Below are 7,916 nucleotides of genomic sequence, written 5' to 3' on the forward strand. Positions count from 1 at the left end.
AGCCTTTTTCAGAACAGCAGCCACTGTGGCCACAAGTGACACTTATAGCTGGGTTTCCACCAAATTTTTTGAGAACATTTATCTTGCCACACATGTGCCGGGTTTCCACCAAAGGTTTCTGGGACTTTTAGTCCCTGGAACTACTTTTCCAGGGACTAAAAGGTTCCTGGAAAAGTAGTTGTCTGCGTTTCCACCGAGGCCTAAAGACCTGCAAAGATTAGGCAAATTAGTCTGCTGACGTATGAAAAAACAGCATGGCATGTGACGAGGGCTGCTGGTGGTCACAGGGGTAAACACACTCTGCAGCCTGCAGGTCAGTATGTCCAGCCTGTTTCATCTAAAGAAACACGCTGGAAAAAACACGTGAACGCCGTGAAACAATCAGAAAATACCTTTTTCTTTCTCTCATTCACAGTACTGCCGCGCTACATCTCTCTCTTTCTCTTCTCCCACTCGCACTTTTTCTTCTTCAGCTCGCACACACGATCTCTCTCTCTCTTTTCTCTTTGTCTGAGCCTAACTTTACTTACAATGTTATCAAACAAAGAGAAATGCTCTCCCCTCATCCTAACATAGTCCTAAATTGATACTAGAGTGCTTCCTTGTTTATGAGTGAAGCGGTACACAAGTTGAAGCCGTTGAAGCAGCAGCGCTGTGTGTATGTTTGACCAATCAGCGATGGTCATCCCGCAAACTGCACCCCGAAGGTTCCGGTACTTTCAGAAAGTACTACCCCCGACCAAGGCCTTTTTTTAGACCCTGGTCCCTGCGGATCCAAACTCAATGAGGTCCTCAAACGGTTCTCAGTTCCAGGGGAAGTTCCTGCGGTCGAAACAGAGCTTTTGTGATAATGTTATGCTAAAATGTAGAGTAACAGTTAGCACAAGTAGAGAGTCATGTCGTAAGTTAACTAACTTAGTAAAGCCAGCTTTAAATCTATAAGGCTTGCTAACGTTACCCCGAGTGTACTGAACTGGGGCAAAAGGTGTATTTTTTGCTTTTGAATTACTTTTCAACTTGTAATGGGAGATTGTGTTTTTTTATTAAGTTACAAGTCCTCTTCAAGTTCTTCCATTTTTTCATAGTTGTGCTTTTGTGATCATAATATTGTTAGACTCCTAATAAATACTCCTTTCTGGTTCTAAAGCCTCAAGTGTCGGATGCTTCCAATTCACTTTGAAACGATTACGATGAAAAATAAAACATACAAAACATACAATACAACTCAGGCGCTGTGTTTCACAGCACAGACATTAAATCGATCGGTATGTAATTGCCACAAATCCACACTCAAACTCCGTGACTGAGGTACCTCAAATGGTTACAGACAAGTAACTGCGCCAACCCTCTAAGCTGGACAAACCTGTACAAGACTAGGCCTCAGTATCTATAGGTTTCAATAACTGCACAGACAGATGATAAGAAGACCATGTTGTTCTATCTTCTGTAAACACAATGCAGAACGTTCTAATTCCTACTGAATTTCTTCCCCCCCTCACCTGTAACAGAGAGCAGCCACGCGAGACAGTGGCTTTCTTCTTCAGCTGAACATCTAGCAACAGTGACCCTGGGAATTCTGTTGTTACTGCTGCTACAGCAACCGGCACGCTCTGCTCTCACGAGGAGGATGATATACTATTGGCACAAAACACTCTGCACAGGTTCTGTTACAAGGTGATGAGTAAACTCAGCTAATCTACCAATCAAAGGTCAGAACGGCTCCAGGGAGGGCTCTGACTGGCTTTGTTTGTGGCAAGTACGGTCGGTCTGATTGACTCAAAGACTTGATGTAAAAAATCAATTAACTTATCCACTGACAAGATCAATGAATATAGTAAAGTTGAGGGACATTGTGGATTTTTCAAACTGCTGTTACAAATACAATAAAATATATAGCCTATTTTATACCACAATACTGCACTGCGCATCAACACACACCCCTGTCCTCTGTCTTACTGTAGATCCTATTAGACATGCATAGAGATGTGACTTCACTGACTAAGTGCTTTGCAAAAGCCAGCAGGTTCAAGCAGTTGCATGGTCCCCTCAGTATGTTCTCCCCGGGTTAGCGTGGGTTTTCTCCGGGTTCTCCGGCTTCCTCCCACAGTCCAAAGACATGCAGGTTTAGGTTCATTGTTGATTCTCAATGTCCCGTAGGTGTGAATGTGAGTGTGAATGGTTGTCTGTCTCTATGTGTCAGCCCTGTGAAAGTCTGGAGACCTGTCCAGGTTGTCACTGCCTTCGCCCAACGTCAGCTGGGATCAGCTCTAGCACCCCCGCGACGCTGAATGGATAAGCGGTTACGGATAATGGATGGATGGATGGTTCCCTTCACCTTTCCCAGTGACCTATGACCCCGTGTGGCCAGCTGAGATGATTAGACAGAGAGAGATAAAGCTGACCAAAGGAAAAACTGCAGAGCAGAGAGGAAGCGGTCCCTGTTGACTCATTACGTTGTGGCATATATGGTTTGTTTCTTTTCATATTGGGTCTATGGTAAGAGTCCATTAATTCATTGTTTGATGACTGAAAAATCATCAAACATGAATTAAATGCATTACAATTTCCTAAGGTAGCGTCTTCAAATGGCTTTTTTTGTCTGACTAACAGTCCAAAACATGAAACAAGAAGACAGCAAATCCAATCCAGTGCATGGTTACAATTCAATTAAATGGGCATACTCTTAACCAAAACATAAGACCTAGTGCTTTTATTTTATTTTCCAAATTCCTGAGCTTAACTTCCCTTGGGACTTTTCTGACTCTTTGCAACCCTAAACACTATCACAGAAATGTGCTTTTGCTTCAGGTATAAGATTATGGTGTCACATACATATCTCAACTCAATCAGTCGACGATAGCATACCGTAAAGGGATAGTTCGGGTGTTTTGAATTGGGGTACTTATCCATAATCAGTGTATTTACTACAGTAGAGGACGGTTGGCACGCCCCCAGTTTGGAGAAGCTGGAAAAGGTAAAATTACTGTTTTTTTTTCAATGGAGTTTGTTTGCTTTGGTGAGAGCATAGATAATGGCTTCAGTTCCCTGTCGGAAACGTAGACTGTATAACTGTCTCACAGCAAGGTAAAGGGGTAAAAATATATTATAGATATAGCATACACTTAAACAGACAGGCGTTACCGCACAGAACCAAAACAACGTGTGGACGGGGCCGGCAGCATAACGTATCTTAGACACCTGAAAGAAAGGCCCACCTAAAAAAGTGAATATCAGTTTAAGTGTACGCTATATTTAGAATATTTTCGCCGGTTTACCTTGCCTTGAGATAGCTATACAATCTATGTTTCTGACGGGGAACTGAAGCCTTTATCTATCGTCTCGCCAAAGCCGACAGACTCCATTGAAAAAAACAGTAATTTACCTCACAGAACTGGAAAAACTATTGTGTGGCTATGGTTAGTTTGGATTCACCAAAGTCACACTTTAGCACAAACAAACTAACCGATCAAGGCAGCGGTGACTAACAACCCCCGTGTTCTCGAGGTAAAACTATGTTTTTTCAGTGGAGTCTTGTGGCTTTGGCGATAGCATAGATGGATACAACGGCTTCAGTTCCCGGTCAGAAAGGGCTGTCTGACGGCGAGGTAAAGCGGTGAAAATATTAGAAATATAGTGTACACTTAAACTGATATTGATTTGAAATGAGAATGGCCTTATGGTGATTAATGCCTTTTTTTTAACTAAATCTAGAGGCCCAGCAATGTAGAGGGGCTCTTTGTCAAAATCTAGTGTTAATACCTTAAATATTTCAGTTAATATTATGGATAAGAAAATATGTGTAAAATGATCATAGATGAACTGAGATACAGCAAACCTAAGGTATTCCAGTAGCAGGAATACTGGTTGGTTTCTGGGACTCTGGAGTGTGTGTTATCTTACATGAATCACCTAACTTTTTTCTTTTGTATCTTAAATAATTTAATATTTGTATGTATCATTTGAACAATGTTCTGAATAAACTTTAAACTTATGTAAATATTCATTCAGTGCTTTGTTATTACTGTATCTCAATATGGGAATGCTAAAAGATTAATAAATAACTTTGAACTTTTTTATTATTCCAACAACAAAAGAGCCAACTACATAATGGTTGAAAGTCATTACATTTACTCAAGTACAGTACTTAAGTACAATTTTGAGGTATATTCTTCAGCTACTGCATAATCTATATTGTCCATATATGTGTATTAGTAAATGCATGACTTTCTGTCTTCTTTGTGAAGCACTTGATCCGCTTTATTCTAGCAGCTAGTCCACTCCATGGTCCACAGCCTGAGAGCACTGACCAGCATCAACCAGCCCAACCAGAGAGAGAGAGAGAGAGAGCTGAGGGTGCAGAGGGGGGGGAGGGTTGCATACCAAGGAACCAATGACAACAGGGTGGGTTCATGGATGTCAGCCAATCAGACACGAGTCACCTTTCACCTCAAAACCTGCAGTGTGCCACTAGATCTAGATCCCTGTAGTCATCTGTTACACTCTGTCCACACAATGTTTGCTATATGCATCATACTGTTTCTGCAGAATATCAATATTATCTGATCTTTACTGCATTAATGCACATAAACCACCACATACACATGAACACACATGAACACACACTGCAGCCACCAGAATGCAAGTCCATGCAACAGTCAGTTAACGGACGATATCTCACCAGCGCTGGACTTTAAACTTCATATCAACCATCTGCATTTAACTTGAGTAGACATTGAACACTCTGTCAGGCCGACTAGTGGAACTCACTATTAACTCTCCCTCTCTGCCAACATGTACTCAGCTTTAGTTAACAGCTCTACCGTTAAGCTGACAGACAGACAGCAGTAACTGAACATAAAGGTCAGTTGATGATCCGTTACAACGGTTAAATGACGGCAAACTCCATTAAAGTTAATGAAAAGGCGGGACAACCAATACATCCATGGGAACCACACGTACACAATCCTTTACATGTGTCTTAAGACATTTTAACGTCTCGCCAGTCACTTAAAGCCTCTACAGTATCGATGAGCTCAATGTAGACTAGTGTGTGTTAACTTACAGCTGGTTAACCGGCCGACTCCGCGGTGTGACGGTGTAATAACGTAAATGTGTAGATGTAGTGTAATGAGAGCAGGCAGCTGTTGGTTAGAGAAACATGACTGAGGAGTGTATAAGAAGCAGCCGTGTGATGCTTTGGTTCCTTTTAACGTCGAATTTAAAAACTGCGTAACACAAAACAAAATGTCGAAGGTTTTTCAGTCATATTTATCTATAAAGAAGACACATGAGACTGAACTAGACTCCATGAGACTGACTGACTGACAGCTCCTCAGAGTTCGACCAGAACTATCTCTCCTCACCTGTGTGTTGTTCTCTCATTAAGCTACATTAGTACTATAATGTTAAGTTTGTGGTATAACTACAACTAAACAGACTGCTATAGTGTTGAGTATGAATAAAGGAACCATGGTTACCGTGTCTGTAGTAACGCGTTACTTCTGTCGGCAGCAGATGTCCCCGCGGCTTCTGGTGCCGACCACGCGCACCTTACTGGAGTGTTACAAAAAAAAAAAACTTCCGGACAAAAGTTTCAAAATAAAATTCGTACTCTTTACACAAAGTTGTTAGGAGTAAACTATGAAAAAGTTAAATAGTAAAATACTGTAAGTGCATAAAATACTGGGGGAAGTGGGAAGATTGTGAAATAAACTGAAATACAACTGTAGTCTTCCCAGGATCCCAGATTGTGTTGGGTGAGATTTGATGTGTTTGTCTCTGGGGTCAGCAGCACTGAAGATACATGTTGTTCCAGATGTGGGGTCCTGGGTAGTAGTAGTAGTGTAGCCCAACGCAGAGGTTCTCACACATTTTGGGGTCAGGAACCCCTGACAGAGAAGAACATTTTTCCAAGGACCCCCTTACAATTGTAACAATCAATTGTAATCGACAATCGTAATTACTGTATATGCTTACTACCATTTGTACTCTCAGCAGTTGGAACTATTTGTATTGTAAAACTTTTTAACATAAATACTTCAGACCTGTTTCATATTGATAAACAGAAACACATTTCAATTGGAATCATGTTAATACCAATGTCCTAATGAATCCTGACATTTATAATGACCAGTTTAATGCTGACTTTCAGTAAGTGCTTCAACTTTAAAACAATGAATGTATTGCTCCTTACAAAATTAAATATCTCTTTAATAATAATAGTTATGGTCTAAAGGTTTTAAGTGAAGCTGTACCCTTCATTTTTTAAACTGAATCTAAAATTGGTACATATTATTCACAAGGAAATGACAATAATGTGTATTTCCCAAATTTCTCACAGAACATAGTCTTTTACACCTATTTGTAGGGCTGTCAAATTTAACGATAATAACGCATTAATGCATTTAGGGAGAAGATACTGGCATCATATTAAACTAGAAAACCTAAGGAATCTACTGGTACCAACCATGTCATAGTAGCTTGTAGTGAAGGAGGTTAAATAACGCTCCAAAATTACGCTACATTTTAGCGAGGAAAAACTGGCATGGCCATTTTCAAAGGGGTCCGTTGACCTCTGACCTCCAGATCAGTGAATGTAAATGGGTTCTATGGGTACCTACGAGTCTCCCCTTTACAGACATGCCCACTTTATGATAATCACATGCAGTTTGGGGCAAGTCATAGTCAAGTCAGCACACTGACACACTGACAGCTGTTGTTGTCTGTTGGGCTGCAGTTTGCCATGTTATGATTTGAGCATATTTTTTATGCTAAATGCAGTACCTGTGAGGGTTTCTGGACAATATTTGTCATTGTTTTGTGTTATTAATTGATTTCCAATAATAAATATATACATACATTTGCATAAAGCAAGCATATTTGTCCACTCCCATGTTGATAAGAGTATTTAATATTTGACAAATCTCCCTTTCGCAATTAAATATTTTAATCGATTGACATGATTTTGACATTGATATGGCCCTAATTATTCGTATTAATTTTGTTGGCGATTTATGTTGGCTTTCTAAGAGTAGGGGGAAACATTTCTGCAGTAATGGTCACTGTATATTTATGGCAAAAACGTACAGTCTGACATTTTGGACAATCAAGGGAGATAAAACATGTTGTCACATTTTCTTCATTCATGTTGGTTGGTTTGTTACACTCCCATATTGTTCTGATTTATTTAGCAGTCTTCTGTGTTTTTTTTACCTTACTAATAATTTTTTTTTGAAAAAGAATTAATAACGGGATTAGTGACTTGTGTTTGTAAAACCAGCAATAAATTGCAATGCAGAGGTTTAATGTCTAGGTTTAATGCACTTGTTTTAATGTCTAGTTATGTTTCTAAGGTTTCTCTGGAAACAGTCACAGTGAGATGATTGATATGCATTTATCCAACAGTACACATTTTGTACATAATTACCTCTTTCTGAAGTAACCCGTGGAATATACTACTGCTCTTTCATTTCAGTGCAGTACAGGAAGAACACAGTACATACCGTACTTGGACAGTCCAAGGTACAGGCCATGTGTATTCAGGCTGTATTTGTTACACTATAAGAGATGTATACAGTGGTTACATTCGGGGTATAGCACCAATAATGCACAGCAACCACAATAATAGCACAACAACTATAAGTACTAATAGAAATAGGACTAATAATGATAATCAATAGCAGTGGATGTAATAGAGTGATAACAGAAATATCAGTAATAATAGCTGTAATATTAATAGAAATATATATACATTAATAAATGGTACATTAATGGACATAAGGGGGAGATTTAACTCCTTAAATCTGAATTGTTTAAAAAAAAAAAAAAGACATAATAAGTAATAAGAAAAACATAATTTTGAAGTGATTCATGAATAATCATTCACATGCAAATAAACCACTCAATTACTCACTGTG

This window comes from Sebastes umbrosus, chromosome 9 (genome assembly GCF_015220745.1).
Source record: "Sebastes umbrosus isolate fSebUmb1 chromosome 9, fSebUmb1.pri, whole genome shotgun sequence".
Taxonomy (NCBI): domain Eukaryota; kingdom Metazoa; phylum Chordata; class Actinopteri; order Perciformes; family Sebastidae; genus Sebastes; species Sebastes umbrosus.